This window comes from Phodopus roborovskii, unplaced genomic scaffold (genome assembly GCF_943737965.1).
Source record: "Phodopus roborovskii unplaced genomic scaffold, PHOROB, whole genome shotgun sequence".
Classification (NCBI taxonomy): domain Eukaryota; kingdom Metazoa; phylum Chordata; class Mammalia; order Rodentia; family Cricetidae; genus Phodopus; species Phodopus roborovskii.
The window spans coordinates 39,674,304-39,687,500 of NW_026126480.1; positions in this window are offsets into that span (position 1 = coordinate 39,674,304).

A 13,197-nucleotide genomic window follows, 5' to 3' on the forward strand; every position below is an offset into this window, starting at 1 on the left:
CTGCCAATGCACTAAGGCCCAAAGAGAAGGGTATGGTGGCACACGTCTTTAGACCCAACACTCCGGAGGCAGAGATGGGCAGATGTCTGTGAGTTCAAGGTAAGCTTGGTCTACATAGTAAGTTCCAGGCCAGCCAAGGCTACATAGTGAGACTCTGTCTCAAAATATGTGGAGTCAGGGAAAGGCTGGAAAATGGCTGAGAGGTTAAGAACATTTCCTGCTTTTGCATAGGTCCTGAGCCCACAATCATTCTTAACTGCAGTTCCAAGGGAATATGACCCCCTCTTCTGAACTCTGGGCACAAAGCCTGCACAGTGTGCACTTACAAACATGCAGGCAAAACACACCCACAAATAAAATAAATCTAAGACAGAGGCAACAAAGATCATACTCAGGCAAACACTCCACCATTGAGCTACATCCCCCGGAGCTGTTTTTTTGTTTTCTTTTTTGTTTTTTTTTTGTTTGTTTGTTTGTTTGTTTGTTTTTTTAATCTAGAACAGACAAATCAACAGTGCACTGACATAGGCCACCGCTCAGTGTGTTTCTCCCCGGGAAGCCCTCAGCTACCGCCATCTTTGCAGTGTCCCAACATGGGTACATAGTTCAGAAGCAGGGTCCACCTGGACTCAGTAGGCTGAGGAGGCGGGGAAAAACCCTGCCTGCTTCTGGCCAAGCCACAAAAGGCTGTTAATGCCTCTGCACTTACATACATCGATCGTTTACCTCCCTCTGTTCCCAGCACCAGATCTATGAGCAAGAAAAGAGGAAAAAAGGGTTCAGCTTTAAACTCTTATCACTAAAGTGAGCCTCCCTCCACATTAAAAAACTACCCAGCCCCTGTGGCAGCAATGGGCTCGCTCTTGGGGGCATAAATTTGTGTGTGTAGAAAAAAGACTTATTGGTGAATTTGGCAGTATTTTTCGTTGAACTGGCAGTTGCAAACATTACACCAGTATTTATTTGATTCTTAAAGAGAACAAAACCATGGACCACAAATAAAGGAGATGGAGTAATAGTTTGTGGCTGGGCCACTAGCTTTAAACTTGAAATGAAGTGTCCAGTTTTGAGTTACTGTGTCCAACCACCATTTGTACAGTTTGAAAAGTGAAGGCACTTTTCCAGGCTGTCAGTGCGACCGTAGCTCATTCGTGTGAATGATATCACAAAGGAGCAGTTGCTCTGCCCGGAGCACCTCACTCATGACCAGAATATATTAAATGTATTAATCTGGGCCTCACGGCGTAATTTAGGAAGGCCCTTTATTTGACACATTCTTGTACATCCTTGCTTTATTGCTTGCTCCAGCAGGTAACAATGTCTCAAAAGTCTGGCTCCTGAATGAAGTTAAAATCACATGTCACCCCATAGCATATGCAGCGGGCTGGCTTATTTTGCCATCAAAATTACCACCCTGCGACAGCATGAGGCGTTAACAGGGACGTGGTGTGATTTACCTCACAGGCTCTAGATGAGGTGGTGAGGAAGGATTTCCGTGTTAAAGTGATCACATGCTCAGGATGGCTCTGAGCCCCCCCCCATTCCCTACCCCCCCAACCCCCTCACACTCTTAATGTCCATACTATGTAATCAGAAATGAGTGCTACTTGAGATAGCCTGGCAAATAACTGCTAAGTCCCTATGGGGGGGGGGGGGTTGTTACCAAAGGGTCGGCTCTTCACCAACACACAAGGATTTATAATCATTTCCCAGACAGGCTGGTGGCCACTGTCTGTTAAGAATGTACCTGGGACTTAATGTAGCAATGTCTAATTTTAAGGCTAATGGGACTAGCCTTGATTTACAATTTGATGCAGTATTTTTCTACCTGTCATCTTTGGAAAGTTTATGATCTCGGGTAGTGAGAGAAGGCTGCAAAGGCAGGGAGGGTGTGCCTTTCATGAAGTTATAGATTACCATCTAGGTAGAGGATGGGATGCTGTTTTAAACTGTCTGGGGCTAGTGAGGTGGCTTAGTGGGTAAAGGCACCTTCTGCTCCGCCTAAGACCTGAGTTTGATCCCTAGGACTCATGTGCTAAAAGGAAAGAACTGACTTTCTCTGGTCTCCACGAATGTGCTGTGGCATTTATATGACCCCTCCCATTAATTAATTTATTTATTAATCAAGAAAAATAATAAAACTTTCTGGGAGCCTGGACCAATAACCATATTAGGAGTTTGTTGGTCCTGGGTGATTTGGTACTTGTGGACCTTGTTTTATGCATACACACACAAACACACATACATACATACGCACACGCATGTGCACACAGCAACCCCTACACTGCATGATTGAAGTGATTATCATTATACTGTTTTTTTTTTTTTTGAGAGCTTCACATGTAGTTAACCGAAAACTTACTATAGGAGGCCAGGCTAGCTTCAAATGCTTTGAGATTTGCCTGCCTCTGCTTCCTGAGTACTGGGATTAAAGTGTGTGCCACCATACCTAGCTGTGAAATTATCTTTTATGACTAAATTGTTACCAAAACAAACATGATCTATGATAGATTTATTTTATAATAATTTATTATAGTTATTTTTTCTAATTAAAAAAAAAAGGGAGGGAAAAGCTGGACATGGTGGTTCATGCCTTTCATCCCAGTATTCAAGAAGCAGAAGAGGAGAATCTCTGAGTTTGAGGCCAGCTTGGTATACACAGTGAGTTCCAGGACAGGCAGGCTACATAAAGAGAGCCTGGATCAAAACAAAAATTACAGCATTTCTTTGAACCCTTTGGCATTGTCTCCTATGCTTAACCCAAACTTCTGATTGTTCTCCAGGAATTCAGTTTTCTGTTTGCTTATTTTGTTTTTGTTTACTGAGGATTGAACTCTGAGCTTTCACAATGCTAGGCAGGTGTCCTGCTGCTGACTGGGCCCTGATAGGAGTTTCTTTGTTTTAAGGCTCAGAAGGTCTCACAAGACATCTCTGAGACACTTCAGTGAGGATGTCTCAGGTCCTCACCTGGTCCCAACTGGTTCCCAGCCTCCCTCAGGCCACTCTTCTTCTTGGACAAGATGGGACACGGAGTCCTTCCTCCTTCCCGGGCCTCCTCCTCCTGCTTATTTCTTTTTAGTCATCGATCGCCATGGGCATTCTGGTACATTTTCAAGCTCGGGCTGTCTCCCAGAAGGAAGCAGAAGGCTCCACCTTCAGGCATGGTGGGCTGCTGCGATGGGAAAAGACATTGATGATGGGTCCCGCAGCTGACCCCGGCCTCATCGACCGCCCTCCTCTCCACAGCCGCCTCTGCGGTCAAGCCAGCTGCAGGGGGGTGTAAAGGGCAGCCATGGTCCGGGTCAGCCAACCAGTCATTAATAATGTTTTCATCAGTGACAATGACAAACCTGCAGTACTTGAAGAGAGTTTATTAAGGTCAGTCTATAAATAAGAATTAAAAATTTTTAAAAAATAGATTGACACTGGTGAATAGACTGGCGAATAAAGTGATTGACTGAAACACTAAGAGTGAAGGAAGGCCTCAGAGAGCAGCCCAGAAGTAGGAGCGCAGCCCTCTCTATCTGAGGCCCCTGTCCCAAGTTCAGATTTTAGTAGCCACTTCCTGCCTTGTAGGTTTAAGGCGTCTGGGCACTGGCCAATATTTCCTTATTTAAAATCTGTTCCCAGCTGATAAAAAGAATTGCAGCCATTTCTCTATATCAGTGCTTTAACTGAGAGCTGGTAAAATGTAAATATCTTGTCTGTCCTCCGGCTTGCACACAGATGGACTTTCCCAGGAGCCTGGCCCAAGCCTGTGAGTGCACGGCTGTGCCTGGTTTGCCTGGCTGGTCCTTGTTGTCTTAGGACAGATGCCTGAAAAAGTATACAAGCTGTAAGCAAGTGCCCAGGCTCAGAGGGCAGGAGGGCCCCACGGAGAATGTGTGTCTAGACTATCCAGTGCTGCTCTCGAAATCACATGGCTCATCCTAAGCAGTGCCTTGTAGCAGTTGGAGTTATGCTTCACTGGGAGTAGGGGGAGGAGGGGTTGTGTGAAGGTGCACTTGTATGTATGTGTGTACAGATCAGAAGTCAACCTCAGCTGTCATTCCTCTGATGTCATCCACCCTGTTGTCTTTGAAGCAGGTTCTCTCACTGACCTGGAGCTCACTAAACAGGGTAGGCTGGCCGGCCAGTGAACCCCAGGGATCTGCTGGTCTCTACTACTCTAGCTCTGGGATTTCAACATGTGCCTTCATGCCTGATCTGTTATGTGAGTCCTAGGGACTGAACTGAAGTCCTGTGTCAAGCTCCATACCTGTTGAGGCTTTGTCCCAGCGCCCCCATGGTAATTAGTTCTCAAATGGAATATCAATTAGTCATAGTGGTCTAGAAAGGAAGCAGGCAGTAGTCAGGCTGGTAGGTTCACCTGAGTGGTCTGTTCCCCTTGTGTTCCCAAATCTCTGTAGACCCCAACTCAATCTGAAGGGTTTCGGGCTTGTGGACCCATCAGGAACATAATAAGCCTCGCAACAAGAATTACAGGCAAGAACCTGGGATCTGTGGGAGATCAGGGCATTCAGCAAAGGTCTTGTGAGAACTGCCTTCCACACTAGCCCTTGGATCAGAAGCACTGGGCAGAAGGGAGGCAGAAGGTGCAGGGGACACAGGCTGTCCTAGGATTCATTGTGAGACACAGGATGAAAACCACATTATAGATAGTATAGATGCTACTGCATGAAGATCTATCTGGAGAAAAGGAATTTCAGGAGTGCCTCCTGGAGGAAATATTCCAATGATGCTACGCTTTGAAAGACAAGAGGGAATATACCACAGAGTAGGTAGAGGGCTCAACTGTGTCTCCCTCAAAATTCTTACATTGTTGACCCGATCATACTACATAGCAGAATCTGCTTCTGGTTTTAGTTTTTGTTTTGTTTCTGTCTTTTTTTTTTTTTTGAGATAGGGTCCTCTGTATAGTCTGGCTGTCTTGGAATTTGTACTGTAGGCCAAGCTGGCTCCAAATTCAGAAAGATCTGCCTGTCTCTGCTTCCTGAATGCTGGGATTAAAGGTACGTGCCACCACAGGCGGATCTCTGAGTTTACCTACAAAGGGAGTCCCAGAACAGCAAGGACATTCAGAGAAACCCTGCCTCGAAAAACAAGCCTTAAAAAAAAAAAAAAAAAAAAAAAAAAAAAAAAACTGTTGAGAATTTCATACAAGAGCATTGTGTTTCTATACTTCCATTCATACCCCAACTCCTCCTATATCCCAAACGTCCTCTCAAGTTCATGATTTACTCTTCAATAATTATTGTTGTTATATGAAGATGCACAGACAGACACACACATATAACCTATGGAGTCCGTGTAGTGTTGTTCTTATGTACACGTATTTAGGGCTGACCCCTTGAAACTGCATAACCTAGCAGGAAATTTTCCTTGGAAAAAACTGATCCTCTCTGTCTCAGCAGCCATTGGAAGCACTTCATCTAGGGATGGGGCCTTGTAAAATCTCTCCATCCATGTTGATATGTCCACTGATACTGTCAATATGCAGGTCTTATGTAGACAACTATACTGTTGAGAGCTCATGGATGCAGTTTTCCTGACATGTCTAGAAGACACTATGTTGTGGTGATATTTTGTTTATGATCTAACAAATAAAGCTTGCCTGATGATCAGAGTGCAAAGCTAGCCACACCACCTAGCCATAAAGGCTAGGAAGTGGTGGCACACACCATTATTCTGAGCAGCCACTCTAGTTAGCCATAGTTGCCAAGCAGTGGTGGCACACACCTTTAATCCTAGCACTCAGGAGACAGAGGCAGACAGATCTCTGTTAGTTCAAGGTCACCCTGGGCTATGTGAAATTGATCCAGTCTAAAAGAGAAACAGCTCACACAAAGGTGATCTCAGCACTTGGAGTGGCATGCCTTTAATCCCAGCACTAAGGAGGTGGAGACAGGAAAGGATATGGATGGGTGAAGAGAGGAATGTAAGGCGGGAGGAGACAGGAGAAAGATGCAGTCTGAGGAGCAGTGCAGTCTGAGGCAGCAGTCTGAGGAGGTAGTCTGAGGACAGGATCACCCCGCTGGTCGAGCATTAGTAGAGGTAAGACCTCTAGTGGCTGGCTGCTCTGCTTCTCTGATCTTTCAGCTTTCACACCCTGATAGCTGTCTCTGATATTTTATTATTAATTCCAATTAGAATTCATGCTACACTACTTAGCAGCAGATGGCCTGGTACTCTGGTTCTTATAATCTTTTTACCCCATCTTTCATGATTTTCTCAGAGTCTTGGGGGTAGAAGGTGCATTATAGATGTACCAATTAGGGATAGGCAACCAAAGGTTTCTTACTTGTATTTTGTTGACTTGTATACCTCTGTATTAGCCTCTATCTGCTGCAAAAATAAACTTCTTTGGTATGGGATGAGAGATACACTTATCTGTGGGTGTAAGGATTAATATTTAAAATATAGTAAGAAATTATGTTGTTTTTTAAAATGACCTTAGTGTGCTATCCTTTAGGGTCTATGACCTCTCCAGGCAAGGATAACTGCCAGTCATTAATTTCTTCCTAACTGAGTGAGCCTTTAGTACAATTAGTCAGTTATTGGTTGCATACAAGACAATAGCACCACTATTGTACCATTAACAATACTGGGTTTTGTGTAGCTGAGGACAGCCTAAACTTGCTATATAGCTAAGAATGGCCTTGAAGATCTTATCCTCCTGCCTCCACTTCCAGAGTTCTGGAAAAACAGGCATACAGCATCTTTCTTGACTTGGAAACAGGCTTTTCAAAGAGGTAATAAATTTAACATCATGTCTCTAAGGTGGCCTCCGTTCAGTCTGAATGGTAGTCCCATAAGAAGATGGACACAGACAATGAAAAGGAAAAGTTATGGGAGCAGATGGCCACCTGCAAGTCAGGGAGAGATCTTGCTACAAATAGGGGTGAGGGTTGTAAAGATAGAGCCTCTCCTTTCCTCCTCTTCTCCTCTCCCCTCCCTTCTTTCCTCTTCTCTCTGTCTCTGTCTCTCTCTCTCTCTCTCCATCTTGCCCAAACTGCTACTTTTCCTCAGAGCTCAGTAAGGAGCATATAAGTACAGTTTAAACATTAAGGTAGTGGGCATTCTCGGCATTTAAGCAACCCTGGAAATTCAGCATCTGTCTCATAGTTAGCAAAAGGTCATGGTCTTGAGTTGACCTGTTGCCAAGAGCCTAAGGAGCACAGATTTCTAAACTCACCTAGACACTCCCATTCATTGCATTCTATTTGGTGATGAATATGGAGGGCCCAGGAACGCTGACCTGAGAAAGCCTGACAACTGGGACACGTAGCCAAAGATAAAAGCATTTTATCCAAAAGACCTATTCCCCTCAAATGCCTGAACCCCAGCAACAAGAGCCCCAGCCAGCCTGTAAACCCTCCTTGGTGGAGGGGTCGAATCTCAGATAATACTGACCTCTGTAGTCAAGTGTCCACTGACAGCCCAGGCAGGAAAAAGGAAATAGGAGAGTTGGGAAGGTGCCTCTGGTGAGTTTACCAGGAGATGGGAACCCAATAGAAAAGGGGCCTTCAAGTCATTACATGGGAAGGGAGCCAGCTGCTCATGTCACTCACTTCTAGCCAGAAAAGATAGAGGGGCTGTAACCTCTGCTACCACCTCGTAGTGCTCTCTGTTGAGATCCTCTCGCAGTTCAGCATCACTTCCAGATCACCCCCCCCCCCAGCCGCCACACTGTCCTTGCTCAATGCTTTTCCTGACTCGACCCACCGTGCCCAGTGTCTGCCTGAGAGAAACCACTCAAAGAATGAACAGGCAGATGAATAAGAAAAAGCTGAGACAGAGAAGGACCTCCCCCAGATGATGGAGCATCAGAAGCAGTGGGAAAAGTGAAAGGTAGGGCCTTTCCTGGGGGTGGAGGTGGAGGCTGCAGAGATGCCCTGCCTTATAGATTTGTCATTTGTTAGATGCTTTCTACAACTCTCTAGAAGGATCTGAACCCTTTGTGGAGGGTCTGAGGGAGGTCAGAGGAGTGGGGGGTGCCTACTGATCTTAGGCCTGAAGCCTGTAGCAAGGAGTAAGGCAAGCTGAGATCAAATTTTTTTTATTATGTTCTATTTGTTCTCCTCTCTCTCTCTCTCTCTCTCTCTCTCTCTCTCTCTCTCTCTCTCTCTCTCTCTCTCTGTGTGTGTGTGTGTGTGTGTGTGTGTGTGTGTGTGTGTGTGTGTGTACCATAGTGCTATGTGGAGATCAGAGGACAACAACTAGCAGGGGTTGGTTCTTTCTCTCTACCATGTGGGTCCCAGGGACCAAATTCAGGTCAACAGTCTCAGTGGCACATAAGTTTACCCACTGAGCTGTCTCACTGACCCACAGTGTACTTCCAGTGACGGTGAGAAATGGTCAGAAGGAAAGCTGTGGGGAAAGGTGGGGGTCCTGGGTGGATTTCAAAGTAGGGGAGCCATATTCAGCCTGTGCCCTGCTAAACTTGGCGATGCTTAGTGCCCCCAAGCTGGAGATTCCAAGACAGCAAGACACATGGTCCTCACTTCTGGAGCCAAAGCTCACTGCAGTCCCACATATCTTGAAGGGGCAAAGGAACAGTTTCCTCGGTGACATTTTAATCAGTTTGAACTGGGAGGAAATCTTCCCCTAATCACCCTGAGAAAATCTTTAATTGTTAAAATTCCCTTTTTTTTTTCCTGTTTAAATTTTCATTATTTTTAAACAATCCAATTTTACGGACATTGCATCCTTAATGTGACCTAATTATGGGGGGGGGGGGTTGGCAAAGACACAGAGATGGTTTCCTTCAGGAACTCCACCTCCACCAGGGAGAAGATGGAGTTCTTACATCATTACACACCATCATCCCTCCAGCTTTCACTGGGGCTGTGAAAACACTGAATTACAAATAATTAAATGCAGCACAAACCACAACTGCTCTGGAACTTTTCATACAGGCAACAGAATCACAGTTGTGTGCTATACCTCTAGGGCCACCAGTGTTTGTCACTGGGTGATTCTCTTTGCTATCCTCCAAGAAGGGGCAAAAGATTTCACTTCCTGCAATCAGTAGCAGGAGCCAGGTGTGGTGGCACACGCCTTTGATCCCAGCACTTGGGAGGCAGAAGCAGGTGGATCTCTGTGAGTTCGAGGCCAGGTCTACAAAGTGAGTTCCAGAGGAGCTAGAGTTATACAGAGAAAACTTGTTCTCATAAAATAATAAAAATAAAAAAAATTACCACCATCATCATTACTGGTTGCAGAAGACTGTTTTCATGCAAACATATTACTTCCTTGTGTCATTGTTCCCACCCCCCACCTTCTTCTTAACATGCCCCCCTTCTCCTTCTCCCTCTTCCCTTCCTGTTAGTCCTTTGTTCCCAGATAGTTTCACTCCTACCTTCTTGTTATCCATATCTATATGGTTTTATGGCATAAGAGAAAACATGCAGCATTTGTCTTTCTGCGACTGGCATAACTCTGGTTGCATCCATTTTCCTGCAAACAACATAACTTCATTCTTTGTGGCTGAAAAAAATTCCATTGTGTGTGAGCCTCACCCTGCTGGTCGGGCAGTCCTTCCACTGTGGGAATTGGTATGGGGTTCTTCAAAGACTAAAGCCCGGGAGCTGGTGCGGTAGCTCAGTGGTTAAGAGCACTTATGCTCTTTCAGAGAACCAGGGTTCAGTTCCCAACACCCATGTTAGTGGCTTACAACCATTTGTAACTGTAGCTCCAGGGGACCCAGCACCCTCTTCTGTCCTCCCCAGGCACAAACACTCACTATAGAACATACACACGTACAAATAAATAAACAATACTTTTTAAAATTTAAAAACAGATCTACCTTATGACCTATTTGTACCAGCCCTGGGCCTTTACCCTAAGGACTCTATCTCAGCATATTACAAAAATTTTGACACATCAATGCCTATTGCAGCACTATGGTAACAGCTATGTTGTCACTTAACCTAGGTATCCAACAGCAGAAGGACGGATGAAGTCAAGAATTCATTTTTAGTGATTTCTGCACGTCATAGGGTGGAGGTGGGAAACCTACACCAGAACCCCAGCTATGTTGTTTAATCAGAAGTGCTCCCACTGCTCCTCACTCCCCCCCCCCCCCGCTCTGTGTGTGTGTGAGTTACTGTAATAAACCTACTTAGGTCTCTAAGCACCCTAGGCAAAGCACTTACCACTGAGCTACATCTTAGCCTTCTTTTTGAAACGAGGTCTCACTAAATTGCCTACTGTGCTCTTGAACTTACACTGTAGCCCAGGCTGGCCTTGACTTCTCCATTCTCCTGCCTCAGCTTCCCAAGTAGCTTATTTTACAGGCCTGTATCACTAGTCTTACAGAACTTGCATCTGTATCTTCAGTCTTTTCTCTACTGTGCAAAGCATTTCTGAATAGCCAGATTCTGGGTCACCTACATCATGGCCTGCATCAGTTCTGGGTAACTTCATTTAAAATTAAAATGCAGTCACTCATTGAAACCCAAGAATCTGCTGAATGAAATTGTTTCCTAAATGCTTAGATCGTCATTAGGTCTTAGTTACTTTTCTACCACTATAAAGAGTTACCAGGACAAGCCATAGGCACTGCAGCGGCAGATGGTGGGAGGTAAGTAGGACTTGACTGCCCCGCGCAGTGCCTATGGCCTGTTAATTCCTTAGTGTGAAAAATGAGAACTCTGAGCTGGAGGTGGCAGTGCACGCCTTTAATCCCAGCACTCCAGAGGCAGAGGCAGGCAGATCTCTGTGAGTCTGAGACCAGCCTGGTCTACAGAGCTAGTTCCAGGACAGCCTCCAAAGCCACAGAAAAACACTGTCTCAAAAAACAAACAAAAAGTAAGGAAGAAAGAAAAACAATGATGACTCTCATGGAATGACACAATTTACCAAAGGCCCTTCAGTTGCCAGTAAAAAGAGTTCCAGACCTCTAGATGCAATGAAGAGATACAGACCATGATCCAATGGAAGACAATGGTTTCACATAAGTGTGACTGTCACAAGATAGCCAGACCCTTTGAAAGAAGCCTAGAAGCTGAAAGCAAGGAGCGTCTTCCAAAATAGAAGGCCAGCTGGGGCAGGCAAGGAGGTCCAGGTAGAGTTTCTGTTTCCCATGCTGGTTACTTCCAGAATCCTTTCCCCCAACAAGGTCCCACCAGAAGATTTGGGTCCCACTTTCCCCAAGATCAAAAAAATACAATGGCAACTGAACATGATTGCTAGGATTAGTCATTGCTGACATCCAAGGTCTGGCTACTGAGATCAGTTCGCACCATACCCTTGGGAAAGCACCGCCACCTTCTGGTTGGAGGAGATTGGGAGTCTGCTGCTGTCTCTGAGCCTGGGTATTGTTTCTAAAGTGGAAACAGCAGTAATGACAATTACAGTAGCAGTATGCCATGGAATCTTTACACTGATAGAATGGGATCGTTTGTGACAATTGCTTAGCAAATACTAAATGTGCAGGGTGCTTTGTCATCACTGTTTTGAAGCACTCCCACTTGTGTTAGTAACATTTTATTCCATTATTGATTTTTATAAGATTGTTTTGGTTTTGATTTGTTTTATTGCTTTTTCTTTTTGTTTTTAATTCTTTATGCTGAAGACATAGTTAAGAGTGATTACTGTCCTTTCCGAGGACATGGGTTAGGTTCCTCAGCCCCAAATCAGATGGCTTACAGTTGCTTGTAATTCCAGATCCAGGGGGTTTCTGAGTCCCTCTTCTGGCCTCTGTGGTCACTGCATGCACATGATGTATATAAACTCATGGAGACAGGCACGTAGATATGATTTTTGACCTTTGAAAATGTATTCTTATTTTATGTGTGTATATGCATGTCCACATGAGCACACGTATGCATGTACCTAGGTGCATACAGAAGCCAAAGAGGGTGATGGATGTCCTTTCCCATCACTCTCTACCCATCCTCAGAACCAGGGTTTCTTCCTGAGCCTAGGGCTGGAGTCTTGACTAGGATGGAAGGCAGTGGTTCTCAGTGATCTCTTGTCTTTATCTTTCTCAGAGCTTGTGTCACAGGCATCTTCAGGGACATGTGAATTTTACATACACACTGGGATCCAAATTCGGGTCCTTGTGACTCTGCAGCAGTCACTTAACTGTCGAGCTGTCATCTGTCCAGCCCATGATTTTATAAGTCTATGATTGTCATTATCATTTCACTGATGAAGAAATCAGTGCTTTGGGAGAGCCGCTGACTTTCTTGTGGTTACCAAGCAGTTCAGGGTGGGGATGGAGAGGGCTCCCCTGCCACCACCACCAATGCACTCTCAGAACAACCTCAGCTCTTCCAGTGTCGTTGGCATTTCATTAGATAAATCAACACACTCCCAGAGTTTAACAATCCAGCCAGCATGGCTGTCTAGACTACTGCTTCTTAGACTGTGAGTCATGGTTCTATATGGAATCACAGAATTGAAGGTGGGAATAAAATAATTTGTCAGTGGTAAATGGTTTCTGAACAGACAACAACCAAAACTTAACGCAAAATGTAATGTGTGATGAGCCTGAGGCTTGGGGGCAGCACTTAGTTGTGCTGCATCGAGGGACTTCACTGAAGCCTTGAGTCTGAACAAACAACACAGACTAGGCACTACGAAGGCCATCAAGGAAAGAGACATCACACACACACACACACACACACACACACACACACACACACACACACACGTAAAACAATTACTGAATGGTTTTGGTTTTGGCTTGAGATTAGATAAAATTTCCAACAATTTCTGAAATGGCCCTACATGTTGCATGTACATCTATCATTTTGTCCTATTTAGGCAAAGCCACATTCTCAGCACTGAAAACTATAAAATCAAAAAGTCCATCAATTTGGAGAAATGTTGTGGTGCTGTGTCCTGCAGTTTTAAATATTCAACTAAGATTTAACTCCTTATGTAAAAATTATGTGTATACATCATCATCTTTAATTGCTGGTGAAATTAAATTTATATCAATGAGTTTTTAAAATAAATTTATTTGTGGCTTATTATCAGTTAATACCTGATTTTGTATGCCTATTTTGCATATCCATATACTCAGAATAATATAGAAATTTCTTTAAAAAATGGGTTTGGGCCAGGTGTTGTGGTATACATCTTTAATCCCAGTACTTGGGAGACAGAGGTAGGGAGATCTCTGAGTGTTTGAGGCCAACCTGGCCTACAAAGTGAGTTCTAGGATAGTCAGAGGTATGTACAGAG